Raw genomic sequence first — 15,256 nt, forward strand, 5'->3', positions numbered from 1 at the left:
ATCTACTACAATATCAAGACTTTAGGGCCAGCTCAATAAATCAGAAATACCAGTATTTCTAAGTTTGCTTCATAGCTATGAAGTGTTAAAACAAAGTGTGGATTTGAATGGTGAGTTGAAAAAACACACCTCTTCATAAAGAATAATCAAGATATTATTCAAGCAACAGTTCTATTACTTTTCAGCTACATCATGTTTTTATATCCAAGTGCACACAGAATAAACGCACAGTGTGATTTTGTATTTAACACACTCTTTTAGTTATATGGTTAGGAAATTTGGGTTCATTTATATTTTTTGCATTTCATTGTATTTATAATTAATTCTACTGTCAGACAAATGTCATTCTTAATTTCCCTTGAAATTTTTTGTTTCTTTTGGAGTTTTATCACAACTCCGTAAAATCTTGTTTTTGAAACGTCACCACTATTTCCTGACTTGTCTTTCCTGGTATATAAAGCATTTTTGTGATAAAAGATATGATAAATGAATTGTATGACAACGTTAAACCAGTGGGAATCCACTCTGGACATATAATACTAGGAAGGCAATTACAATCTTACTCTTACGAGTTATCATTTATTTGATTTTGGTTTCTCTTGTGTAAAAATCAACTGAGCTATTTTCGTGCCTCTGAGAGCAATTTTGATCTTGAGTCGTTCTTCACAGACACCATGAAGTGCAATAAACACTTCTGATATGTTGCCCAGTCTGGGGGAATTGTTTCTGTCTCCATTTTTATAGATGTTGATCACCTCCATATAACAGAGGTATAAAGTACTGCCAAATAATCCTGTTTATGAAGGGGATAAAAATCTCCTTGTTGACTCCGTAAGGGCAAGACTCCAATAAACATAATGTTTCCCAAAGGCTGGGAGGACAAGCACAAATACGAAAGTAAAAAATCATATTCCACATATCTCACTGCTGGTAGCTACAGGCATGGGTGTGAGCGTTTTTCAAATGCCTGTAGGCATTTCCTGAGGAGGGATGAGATGTCAGGGGCAGGTCTGTTACTGTAAATGAAGAGAACATCAGTATTTGTCTCAGTATATGTCTCCTTTAGTAGCCATCATTGCTGAAACAAAATACAATTACTACTGTCTTCAATAGGAAAGACTGCAACTGGGAGGATGACCCTTGTAAGGGAAGGGTTGTAAAACAGGGAATGAGGGGTAATTCAGCATCCAAGAATAAAATAGACTTCACCTTCACTGATAGCCTGAGGAGCAGACAGGAGTCCTTCTGCAAAGGAGGACTAGTGCACTGCATGTAAGTCTGTAGAACACTTATTTCACAGTTGATGCTAAGGGCAACCCGAAAGCAGAATCTGGGAAATAGCCCAACTGAATAGTTAATGCATCTCAAACTGTAGACAGGAGAACTCCTGCCCAGAAGGAGCTTTCCTGACATACTGGATAGGGGCCATTCCATGCTTATTCTTGCAAGGTAAATAACTTCTTTCAAGTTTTGTTCAGGTTGTAAACATAGAAGAGTCTTGAATAAGGATGGTAGCTAAATATAAAAGATTAAAGTAATTCTTAGTGCTTTCCTTTGTCCTAAGTAGTACATCCAACAGGTCTATTTTCTGTAACTGGATTAAGGCTGCGATGCACAGTATTGCCAATCCCATCTCCAAAATTCATGCAATTGGAAAAACATCAGAGTTGTTAAAAAGTCATAAGATTTTAAGTCTTGCATTTTTAATTTACTTGCTGTTTTATTCTTTAGGCTACATTTCTGAAGCAGCTTCAAACCTTTCCATGAGATCAGAAAGGCTCAAAATGTACTCAGAAATGAATATTCCTTTGCAATTTCTTGCTGCTAACATTTGAAACTTGAAGAGAAAGCATTAACAGTTGTGATACTTGCAATAGTATTACAAGAGTTGGCAAAGCTGCCTCTTCCTCTATCTAAATTTTAACTTCTATATTTCAAAATTTGCAGCCCGAAAGCAAAAATAACAAAAAAAAAGACATAATCATTTCACATATGTGGATGTGTGTAACCTATGTCATAGGGTTTTTTTCTGAACATTCTCAGCAACCACAGCTGGCTTGGCTATTGGTCCTTTTTTACCAGAACTATTTATTCCCCTCTACATATACACAAAAGCTATTTTAGATGTATCTTTTCTTTCTTTTTCCAAGATACATAGAGTATCTTACCTTACGAGGGAAGTAGATCAGTTGAAAAGAGGTAAATCATGTTATAGCACATGTGAAAAAAATACACTGTTTGAAAAAGCCTCTGCATTTCTTTGGTGATCTAAAGTTGAATGACAGAACACAGTTGCAGTAGAGGTGAAGACAAAAAGGAATCAAAGGAGAGAATATGAAGTTGACTGTACAATGGATATATATTGACAGACTGAGAAAATTTGGACTCAGGACTCATACAGAATAAAAATAAGGCCTAATAAAACTTATTGTAAGGATATTACAGTTTTACCAATTATTTCTGAAGATTCAAGCTTGGATAGCTGGCCTGGATTGTATCAAGATTAGATAGGGAACAGAGAGATTCGCTGATGTCCTGTTTGACATCAGCAAACAGGGTCTGTGAATAGTTGCATCCCAAGAGCCAGCCATTTCCCTAGTGTAGTGCATAGTGTTGTCAAGGATTTAAAAGTATATGCTCTTGACAGCTTCCTACGGGTCTCTGCCAATACTGCTGGAGATATAAAAGCTGGAGGAAGCTCAGAAAGTATGTGAGGGGGAGATACTCACCAACTGACTTCAGTAAGCTAAGTCAGATCTCTGCAATGATGGTTTAAGGTATGCAGCCAGTGCTATGGATACTGTCAGTCATACCTGAGAATGTGAAGATTAGTGAGCCTTCAAAGGTGATTCAAATCCTGGGATGCTACTGAATTTCTCCTGGAGAATACCAAAATGGGTCTTTTTCAGTGCTAATCCCAAGGGGATTTGTGAACAAAGAATGTGAGGGGTAAACATTTCAGCTTCTACAGCACTAAAGGTGCTGCTATTCTGCCTCTTGATTTGCTCCTGGGCAGCTTAATATGTTTCATGGCAATGCTGTGATTTATTTGGAATGTTGACAGAGGAAGATTTATGATTATATTTATGGAACATCCAGTGCAGAAGAGTAGAGTTGAGCTGTGCATCACAGCAGACTCAGTCAGTCCCTCTTGAAACTGAAAACACGGGGAACATCTGCAGTTGCTTCCGCTGAATTCACTGTGAGATGTAGGGAGTGCAGTGGGAGGGGAGAGAGGTGTTTACCCTGGTTTCAGAGAATACTGGCTTTCAAATTTTGATTCCTTATTTCATGCTGGGCAGTGATCCCTCTGTGCTAGCAGTAGGAAACGTCAAGCAACTGAGATCAATCAGGCATGATTAGAATTATGATTTGATTTTCTAGGGACAATGTCAGAAATATGTTATAAGAAAAATCAAACAAAAAAACAAAAAAAAGCCTATGCTTTAAGGGTCTGTTCCTCAACGTTTTCCAGCTCATGTGATCTCAGATTTCAACACTAACACATCCTAATATACCCTCTAGACACCCACTAAATTTCACAGTATTTGAAATAATGAGTGGGGTTTTAAGCACATTTAAACAGTAACTAATTCCCATCCTTAATTACAGCAAAGGATATGTTTTTTTCTCCTATGTGTGGTTACAATAGACTAAGTTAAGACTAATGCAAGCAACTGAAAATTAAACTTAAAAACAATAAGATAATAACTGATTTTGGTTCTTACTATTTTTTTTATAAACAGGGACATAAAGAATGTAAATTATATGCAGAACAAATTGTTATCCATTAATTCAAATGCCAGATAAACTAGTCTGTGAGATTTCCTCCCCGCCCTGGCCTCTGATTAGCTACTTGTTGTTCTATTCTCCAGGGGAAAAAAACCATATTAAAAAAATTTAAAATAGAGCCCCCCATTTCACCATTTTACTCAAATACAGCACATTTCCAGGGGACATGAATTGCCTTTCTTCTCTCAGCATTGTGACACAGCAAATGGATATTAAAACTGCAACTGATAAGTGTCTCAAGAGGTTGTGATACCTGATGAAAATAAACAGGTATTTATAACCATGCCTTGTGACGGTTAACAATATATAAAATAAATATTTTTTCAGTATTTTCTGCAACACAAAACCACCCTCTGGTGAGGGGGGGGGTGGAGAACTCTTCCACATTTTTAGTGTTTTCTCTGAGCTGGGAGAAGGAATGAAAAGAAATAGAGAAGAATGAAGAAACACTCTACTGTGCGGGATATTTGGAACGAGGTGGACAGGGAAAGACAAAAGGTGCAGCAGAAAAGGTTGAGGAAGGAGAAAGCACAGTGTTTGATACTTACGGAATCTTAAAAGTGAGAGGGGATCTCTGCCTAAAGGGACAATTTGGCAGAGGGGGTTATACAGTCTCCAGGACTTTTGGTCCTTCTTTACTTTTGTAGGCCCAGATTAATACCTTCATTAGAACAAAACCTCATTCCTGAGAAAAATTATTTGTTCACCATGCAAAGTACAACAGTCACACCAGCACAAAACGTGGTAACAATATTCAACTGTATAAATTGGAGTCTGATCCATAAATTTTAATGACTGTAGCAGAGCAAAGCCCTAAAAATATGTTCATTAAAAATAATTCTTTTTGTGCCTGCCTAATTCATTCTCTTCAATCAACATACTTCTTATTTGACTGAATTTAAATAATTTTGAAATTCTATAGATTTATACAAAAGTTCGATAGCTATGTAACAGTTTGTTCACCTCATTTAATTTTTGCAAAACCCTATAATTTCCCTAACCCTACTGAAAAAAACAACACCGTCAAAACTACAAGAAAAATGTCCCTGCCATTGATAATTACCACACAGTTCTTACAGTTGACAAATTCTGCACCATTGACTGCCTACTGAGATGCAATCAAAATTAAATGGGTGGAAATAACTCTGCAGTGGCAGCTTTAAGCTCTAGCAAAGGAGCACAGGGCCTTATTTTCACAACATAGAAAATTTGCCTTCTGGGTCAAACTAATAATCCATTTCATCTCCAACAGTGGCAACAGGAAATGTTTGGGGACAACTCATGACCCTGCATCTCTGCAGTCCATCCCCCTCATATTCTTCCACTACCTGCCACCACACCAAGGACACCAGCAAGTATGTTCCTATCTCTTCATTTTAGTATCTATTTATGGATCTGCTGCTGTGGAATTTGTCTTTTTTCTACTTTTGTTTCAACTTGCTGTTACTGTGGACCCCCACAGCCTCCTTGGACAGCAGATCTCAGAAGGCAGAGCAGGTAGTGGTATTTGTTTTTCAGGTTTTAAACTGCTCTCCAGCACTTTCAGTGAGTGCCCATAGGACATCACAGGACTTGGGAGACAACAGTTCTATATTTTCTTTACATACTGCCTCCATGATTTTATAAATCTTACCCATACCCTTCTCAGCCTGGGGGAGGAATAAGATCATAAAAAGTTCTAGCCCTCTAATTCCCTGTAAAGGCAGCTGCTCCATCCTTTAATCATCTTAGTTGCTTCTCTCCTTATTATCTCTAATTTCCCTATGTCCTTCTTAAAAAACGTAAATAGGATTGTACACAGTATTCAAGATGTGGGTGCACCAAGGTTTTATATTTTCTGGTTTGCTCTCACCATCCTTTATGAGAACAGCCAAAATTTTGTTTGCATTTTTGGCTGCTGTTGCATGTCAAGCAGATGAGTTCAGAGACCTGCAGGTTTCTTTCCTGAGCTTCAGCTGCCAGTTTTCTGTTCAGTACTGTGTAAGCACAGCTTAGATTATCCAAAAATGTATCTTTGATATATAGATAACTTGTAGAACTTCAGCAAGCTAGTGAAGCAGGATTTTCCTTTACAGGATTTTCCTTTACAGGACTTACATAGCGCAGTGAAGGCCACCACTTGTGTACAGAAATGGTATTTAAATCTTGCACTAATCCAAGTGTTGGCTGCCAGAAGCTGTTTCTGAGCAGCAAGAAGATGAGAGGGATGGCTTCTTTTAATATTGACTTGATCCTTTGAAAGTCTACGTAGGGTGGAAAAGCTTAGACCAAAAAAGCCGGAGGGAAGAGGTGCTACAAAATTTGCAATAAATCAAAACAGATCTGCTTTAGATAGACCAAAACAAAGTCTAGTGTCTGCATAAGCCTTCTCAGTGTGGAAGCCTTCTCCCCAACAGGCTCCAGGATAGCTAGCTAGGAAGGAGCTTCTATTTTAAAAAATAATGACAAGATCAATGCCAGAGTTTCCAAAATAGCAGGTAAGTTTGGAGTGGATAACTCCATCCTCTGACCCTGAATATCTAAAAAGCAGAAGGGGTAAAGGTTTTCCCTGGGATTGCAGAAATAGCTACAGAGGGGCCAGCCCAGAAGCTCTGCAGGGAAAGCCTTTAGGTCTTTGATTTGTGGAAGTCTTTATTTGAAGATGTACAGTTTAGTTTGACTATTAAGGAAATCTACAATAATTTTACTGGTCATTTTTTGACTGGTTTTCTGCAGAAGAAGAGGCCATACATGAAAAGCAGACAGCAAGGTAGCTGCAGGCTGTCATCAGGCCCAAAGGTGAGTCTGGATCTTGACACTTTTCCTCCAGACTTTTAAGCTGTGGGGCTTGCAGTGAAGTACTGCTGAACATTAAAATCAAGACCTCCTTCCTTAAAACAAATGTGGGTAGCAGAATCCAAGGCCTGATTTTAAATTGGCCTTTCTTACATCACCATTGCAGTATCTTCTGAACTACAACACATGCATACGGTATAAACTTTTGGGTAAAAAATGGGGATTAGATCTGGAATTGATTAATATTTTGTCAATGTAGCACTGGCAGATTCATTTGTACAGAATCAGAATTTTGTAGGCTAAGCTCACCCAGGATTAATAAAATAGTAATAAAGCAAATTCTGCTGTATAATCATACAAGCCTAATTTTTAAGTTTGCAATTCCTTTTTTCCCCTTCATTGAGCTTGGTATTATTTATTAATTTCATGATACATTAAATTATTACTTAGAGGAAACTTCTTCAGTATAAATAGATATCTTTCACAGAAAGGCAGATTATTTTCTATTTATATCTATAAATTGATAATTACATTTGATGTGGAAATTATTTTAAAATAATGTTTCATATTATAGTACCCTACATACCTGCAATCACATTTATAAATGTGTGATATAGCACTACTGCACCCTTCTACTGAGCTTACCCCAAAAAGTCAGAGAACTGAGTGTGTCATCAATATTATTTTTCTTAACTAGGAATGTTCTTTGTATTAGGGTGTGTAAAAGTTCACAAGGAAGCATAACCAAAGGGTAATACTTTTCGCTAGAAACTATTAGAACTTTATTACAATATTGTAGATTTCCTTAAGAGTGAAACTAAATTATACTCCTCCAAATAAAGATGGTACTGGAGGTGCCTATGGTGCATTTGGTAATGTGAGAGACGATGGTTTGTGGATTCTGGGAGCCACTGCTATAGCAAGAGGTTAACGCCTTAACTTACTTTGCCAAAGACTGTGGTGAAGCCCCTCTATCTTCAAGTTTATGAATTAACTGCCTTTTATTGCAAAACATTTCTGCAAAAAAGTGTTTGATACTCAGGTTTCTTTACAAAAATAACATGTTTCCAATGAGATAAAGGTAAAGGGGAGATATATAAGGGTATGTTTAAGCTCAGTGATTTCGAAGTTCCTACAAGGAACAGGTTCCAGGTTGGTAGCTCCTGAAGGCAGCCTAGACCAACTGGCTTCATCAGCTACAAGTCCTGTTCTGCTCTGTTCAAACCTGGTATCAATTTTACCTCTGATTTCAGTGGGAGCAGAGTAAAAACTTTCACTCACTTGTTCTTCTAAGGAGCTGAGGTTTGTTTATCAGCCTTTGACATTTCAAGGAGTAAATTATAGGGCTTATGCCTTCAGGCAGAAGATACTCATAGGGCTCCAAAAGAGCAAATAAATGGTTTGCCAAAGAGACTCAAGTTCTTTTACAGCAATGATTTTTATATCATTTTAGAGTATATGACCTCAGTCTGGCCTGAAAATATGGCACAGAAGTTCCCAATAGCAGCTCCCACTTATTCTTGCAGAGTTAAGGCAGATTCATGTTTATTTTTAACCTAGAAATATCGTTTTTGGAGGGAATAAGTTCTGCCTACTTCATAGTTTGAATTGTATTTGTAAAAATTGAGGGAATGAGATGAGCTATTGAAGTAAATCTGTTCTGAGGAATAACATCCCCTTGATGTACACAACTGGTTGGGTTTTTTTTTTTAATACAGGGATGCCTGTTCCGTTCAGTTGCTGAATGGTCAAAAATAATACTTACTTGAGAAACTAACAAGTGCAAACATCTGGCAGAGTAAAATGGTGAGGTTAGGATTTTCAGTGGTGGCTGAGGAGACAGATACACAATTCCTGTTAGGTTTAAAGCAAAGGTTTCCAGAAACCTGTTAGCAGGTTAGGGTGTAACACCCATGTTAATACTTAGCTGCATAGTATAAGATAAAATGTTATGGACTGTTTGGAGAAAAATTGTGTTATTTTGTTCATTGTGTCTGCCTTTTGTCTCTGACAAAGCAAATAATTTAAACCATTAACTTTTTCTTAGGTATGATTTTTTAAAATGACATAAGGTAGCAGAAAATCTAACAAAAGTTACACAAGAATTAATCGTAATTCCTGTTAATGATATTCAGTACTTTCCCACTATGTAGGCCAGATATATTTGCACTATGAAGAAGAGAACCATAACAGTAAAAACATGCAAACCTACATGGCAATTAATCTTTGCTGAGGAGAGAAATGAGGTAGTAAAGAAGCAATGTGCTAAATTTTGCTCTCAAATTTCGTAGTGGGGCAAAAGCAAAGACTCAGATAAAGAAGATCTCTCTTCTTCCACAACACAGACATTAACATAATTTTCTTCTTTTTTGATGGTAAACAAAATTTTCTATTAGAAGAGAGAAGAGTGCATCTGATATTCTCAGGAGAGGTTAATAGCAGCAACAGAAGCTTGTTCATGAGAGGATGTTGGGAGGAAGGTGATAGGGATGAAAGAAGACAGAAATGCATGGGAGTGTCCGGTGTCCTGACTTGCAGGAACCAATGCTGGAAGAAAGAGTCATGGGGAAGACTTCCGAATAAAGTGGAAGTGTGAATTGGTGAGAACCACAAGCTAGATCTTTTCTAAATCACAGAAAAGCCAGGGTAAGACACAATGTGTGGAGAACTTGACAAAACTCTGTGGCAGAATCTACAGAGGAATCTGCTTTTTCTGTATCTCCTTGCTGGAATCTGTGGATAGGAAGGTGTCGTATTAATTTTATGTAATGGCAGATTCATCTAAACTTGCCATCATCTACATTGTTAAGTAAAGAATTAGGATGTTATGCGAATGTGTAACATTGCCAATATGACAAAAACTTTCATAGATATTAGTGTGTGTTTACAGATGAGAACAACCTTCCCTCCTCTGCCCCCCCTGCCTCCCCTGCCCCTATTTTTGGTATTTTTGATCTTGTCGTATGGATATTTTGGCCTGGAACACAGTTAATGCTATTTAGGACAAATTCAGGAACTTCTCCAGGAGAGCTATTTTGGCAAGTTCTTACACACAGATCATGTCCCCAAGTCTTTGTGAACAACAAGGCGAATATCACACAGACATTTTATAAGGACAAATTCGATACAATCTGAAAAAGCATTAAGGCCCCAACAGTGTATGATTTGTGTACCTGGGATCAATGGAACTAGGTGTTTAAACGTCACTGAGGGTTTGGGGAACAACTACACACATACTGGATTACCATCCAGATACTGATGTTGAGAAAAGTTACTCACACATCCTCATGACACCGTTAAGGACACATGGAATTGCTTTCATTCAAGTTTAGGTATCCACAGTGTACAGAGAGCTAACTGCTGAGGTTCCTACTACTGTTCAAAAAGGTCTTGTTAACAGTTGATGGTGTTTAGGGTGCAATTCATCCAGCCAAACATAACTATCTGTTTTAGGAGGGGTTGAATCAAGTTTTAAAACCCACTGGTTAGACTAAGTAGCTCTCTCCTGACATCAAAGGAAGTCTGGGATAACTAGCTCAGATACAAACACCTCCACCACAGACAGCCACACACAGCCTTTTGAGATGTTTTCACATTTCTGCGGGGGATCGGATATCTCTTACCATTCCCCAGGCCCCTGGGATGATCATTCTGCAGCTTGCAGAGCAGAGAGGTGACACTGAAGAGCAGATGAATCTTCCCAGCTCCAACCTGCGAAAACAGTGCTGCAGAGAGAGCTTCTTGCTGAAAGAAGGCTGTGGCAGTCAAATGTCCTGGGTAAAGGGAATAGATTTTCAGAGAATGGGTGCAAAATTTCACTGGAGCATGAGGGAGGCTTTCAGATGATCTGGAAAAGTGGGAGCCAACACATTCCTTTGTGCCGAAACTGGGTGGGATGGATAAGCTGCTTGCACAGATGGTGCTCTGGCTGCTGGTCTAGCTGTGTGCAGTCACAGAACAGCTAGCCTTCCAACATGCTAAACCCCTACCCACTTTTTTCCCAAGCCTCTTCCTAATCCCTCTCCTCCATCCTAAAATACCCCTGGCAATTAAAATGCCATAACTCTTTACAAAATGTGGGTGTGAATCGCAGGTAGCTAACAAAGGAAAACCAAGAGTGCATTTAGAACCCTGCTGGTTCAGTTCTGAGTGGGAGGCAGACTCTTTGCAATCAGAGCATTTTTCCAACCCTGTAAAGCTAGGCTGACAAGCTTAACTTGCTCACAACAGTGCCATCAGTCAAAAATGAGACAGTAAAGTTTCACTGTACCAGTAGATGTGACACCTGTAATGGAAAGTATTCTGTCGGTGTATCAGCAAGGAGGAAGATGAAGCAGTTGAAACCTCTCAGCATTTCTGTGTATTAGTGTTTTAGTCATATGATTATATATATGAGAAGGGGGCCATACAGGTTTGTTTCATTTAGCCTAAAATTTAGTCCTTCAGAAGTTCCAAAACTGTGCCAGAGTGCACAAATGAGACAGTAACTATGTCACTTTTTCAAATGAGTGATAACAGGTAAGGAAAGTGCTCTTTTCCAACTTCTTCAAGAATTAAGGTAATTTCTTAAGGACAAAAAAAAATGCATAAAAAGGAAATCCATTTATTTAATGCCATGTATTATTCCCAAATGACATTATTCCATAAAATGCCACACAGAAATACAGAATGGCATTGGATGAAGCCAGTGAGCACATCAGCACAGTTTGCAAATGTGTAAATGTGGAAAAATGAACTGAAAGAATGTGCTGAAAATTTATGAGAATTAATTCTCTTTTAACAACATGTGATACTTGGACCTTAGCAATTTTGTCACTGACCCATGAACTGCAAGTGAGAAAACATTTCTTTATGTCAGATGACACAGTTTCATAAATCCCCAGAAACTGTTTTTAATTGCATCTTATTCTATGCTTACAACAAAGATACTGTGTTTTACTTGGCATTACATGTCAGACAGCTTTGTAACAAGGCTTGTCTTCATTCATCAATGCCATTATTCATCAAAATAATTAAATTTCTGATAGGTTACTCTATCCACATTGATTCTCCCAAGCACCTCTTCAGGACCTATGCGCCAACCATACCAATAAACTTCTGCATCTTAATGTAGGCTGGCTGAGCAAGGGTCAGAAGATGACCCATTTCCTTGAGCTTAAGAGCAACATGAGAAGGTTTTCTCATGAAAAGAATATCATATTGTGACAAAAAACCCCTCAAACCAAAACAAAATATATGGATATTTTTGAAACATAAGTTCATTAAAATATATTTCTGGGTAATTTATAGTCAACTGCTTGCTCTACATGCAGTCAATACACTCTCTACAAAGAAGAAAAGTATGTATATAAACTTTGAGATCAGTTTTCTGTATTCTAAAAAACGTAGTTTGGAACACATATTTTTCATCTTTCCAGCTTAGTTCTGTTTTTCCCAAAGACTATTCATCAAACACTGCACAAATTTCATCAGCAAGTCAAAAACTGAGCTTGAAGAACATCCAATCAGTTTTAAAAACATACATATCACTTAAAAATAGTTACAAGAATAATTTTTAGGCAAAGCAAAGGGTAAGTGGCATTGCTGCTTTTAACAGTCAAGGATTTCTATAATTAGAACTAACTGACATACATGCAAGCATACAGCAAGCAGATATAGTTGACTCACTTTTGGAAAATGTTTAGAGACACATTGCTTTTCCAGCTACCAGAAACTGAGGACTGAAGTGTGTGCAATATTGAAGTTGTAAGCTATATCTGAGAATCTATTATCTATGATGAATGCTTGAGAATAACCAGAGTGTGCTTGCCTTGAGAACATCTAGACATTCTTTAGAAATCGTAACAACTAGTTGTATGCTAAGCTTTCAATACCTTAATGAAGTGTTACCTTCCATGTTAAATTTTGGAGTTTACAGTAGAATTAAGGAAAAATAGGATTTTATGAATCTGAAGGGAAAACTGTCAAAAATGCAAGTAACAAAACAAAAGAGTAAAAATGGTTTATTCCTTTTATTTTTCAATCCAATTAACTATTTTGTCAGGCTCTTTGAATTCAGATGACAGAAAGTAGATCTTAATAAAGGTTAAGTATTTCTGGTTGAAGTCATGAAAATAACATAGAAAACCCTGTGAAGAAATGACAATTTCTATATTCTTTGCAGAGAAAAGATAGCATGTTGGTAAAGAGAAGGAATAAGATGGCAAAATATATACTGAGAACAAAAAGAAATACCAAGAATGTGCTCATGGCATAAGAATTGCCCGTTTGGAATACATAATGAAGCAGTGGACCTTAGAGGAAAAGAATGTGTTGAGTTACTTACAGACTGTATTATAGGTGTGTAACTACAAATAGCTGTGTTGATGTTAAATGGACAACTCTAGCCCTGTCATTTCTTAGATTAACTACTTAGTCTTACAGTGTTAACTTTCCTTGAATGAAACTAGTGTATACAATACAACAGATGTTTTGGGAAGACTGTTTGAAACACAGCCTTCACCTCTGCCTTATGTGGAAACACTGCCTATGTCAGTCACCACCATCTAAGAGCAAGGAGGCAATTGAACTGAGCCTTTGGAGTAATAGTTTTTGAATTAGATGCACTAAACTGATTGTTTAACCATCAGTGGCTGCAAAGCACTGCTGTTAGTGACTCGAAGTTGGTACTTATACACACCTACCAATTTCTCTCATTGCCTGCTGATATGTATTTCATCATTCAAGGCAGACTGATTACACTTTTTTATGTGTACAGCTATTTCTTATTACTGCTTTTGAAAAAGAGACAGAAGAGGAATTGAACCTGTGCGAATGAAACTAAACTGAAGGGGAATGAGAACAAACAACAGTTTATAAATTTATTTCAAAATGTTCATAGGTCTATATAACTAGAAACTTCACTCTTTAGCTACTTAAACACATTTGCTCTGGCCTTTTAAGCCTATTAAGTTTACAGCATATGATCTCCATGTGGGTACCATATAACAGATTCATGACAGATTCTTTCTGAAGGTCATGTTTCCTTTTTTCTTTCCATTTTATTTTTAAGAGTTTGTCCATGCTATGTAGAAAACTTAATTCCCTGAAATCTGACTCACTCCAGGAAAATCTACATGATTAAGGACTGGCAGAATTTGGGTCAAGTGAGTGGCATGCAGCACAGCACTGCTTTTAAAGGTCAGTGCTCAGGGGCCACTGGTTTCTTTTAAATTCAAACCTTATAGTAAATGAAATAAGGAAATTTTGTCTGGGGACAGGGAATAGGAAGAACTGCTGCCTTTTCTGTCTTGTTGATATTCATCAAGCCTTATTTGACACTTCAGCAAATCTGATGTTGGACCACGTAATGGACAAGGACTGGCAACTCTTTCCTAGTTCTAAGACTGAAACAGAAGTCATTACTACTTCAAATCTGGGTACTACATGCAGACCTTTATTTTGCTCCTGAGAACTGGTAAACCTATGAGGAGCTGACAGAAATGCTTACTGCCCCCTCTGAAAAAAACCCTCTATGTTGAACAGAATTTGACAGGAACATTGTCTAACAGTAAAGAGTTGAACAGATACTGCTGGAGGCAAACTATGTATATCGAGTATCTTACACCCTGTCACAAATCCCTACATGTGATTTACAGCAGAAACAACATAAATCTAACAGGCATTTTTTTTCAAGCTGTTAAACTAGATTATCAGATGTCAGCTCAGTACATACACATACTCACAGCCAAAACTCATTTATAGGCTTGCCTTAAATAGAAAGCTGAGATTTAAAGTTCACAAAGCTCATTTATTTAGTGCAAGTCAACTTACACAACCTAATTTGCAGTCTGTAACAATACACATCAAGAATTTAGCCAACAGGTTGAGAAGTAACTATTCTCCTTTATTCATCAGTTGTGAGACTGTATTTGTGGCCACAACAGTTCAGTTTGGGACTCAGTGCTAAAAAGACATTTGCAGACTGAAATAAGTAAGTCCAACAAAGGGCCACCAAGATGACTGAGGCTGGGCCACATAACATTCAAAGTGGGGTTGAAGGAACTTGAGTTTGTTCAACCTTGAGAACATCAAAGCTAAAGAAAAATCTTACTACTGTTCACAACTGGGAAGAGCATAGGACTAGGACAAGAGATATTTGGTACAAGCTGGAACACAGGAAAGTCTGACAACACAAAAAAATTTGTCTTACTGTGAGAGTTGTCATATCCTGGGATGATCTGCCCAGTGAGGGCAGTATCTCTCACTTTAGAGATACTTGAAACTCTCCTAGAGTTGTCTGGGACAACCTGCTGCATCTAGATCTGCTTTGAGCATAAGACTGGACATGAAGCTCTCTGGAAGTTCCACCCTACTCATATGGTTCTGTGATTTGATGACTCATGGCTTGTCATGGTTTATGGGATAGAAATTCAAGTGTGCACAAAGCAAAATATCCACAGTTGCTTTGCAGGTGGTCACTTAGCAGCACATTTCATACTAAGCAGCCCATTTGCTATTTGACTCCTTCTGCCCTTGATGAGTTTTCATGGGCTTTTGGTTCAAGGCAGTGTTTCATGGCGTCATTAAATTCCACTCTTTTATAAGCAGTAAACACTGATGATGTTTATTAGAAATGCACTTCCATTAAGCATTTCAGTTGTGCTTGAATATAGAATTGCCTTGTAACAGGGCATAGCACCTTCTTTCC

The sequence above is a fragment of the Pithys albifrons genome, chromosome 5 (assembly GCF_047495875.1).
Source record: "Pithys albifrons albifrons isolate INPA30051 chromosome 5, PitAlb_v1, whole genome shotgun sequence".
In the NCBI taxonomy this organism is placed as follows: domain Eukaryota; kingdom Metazoa; phylum Chordata; class Aves; order Passeriformes; family Thamnophilidae; genus Pithys; species Pithys albifrons.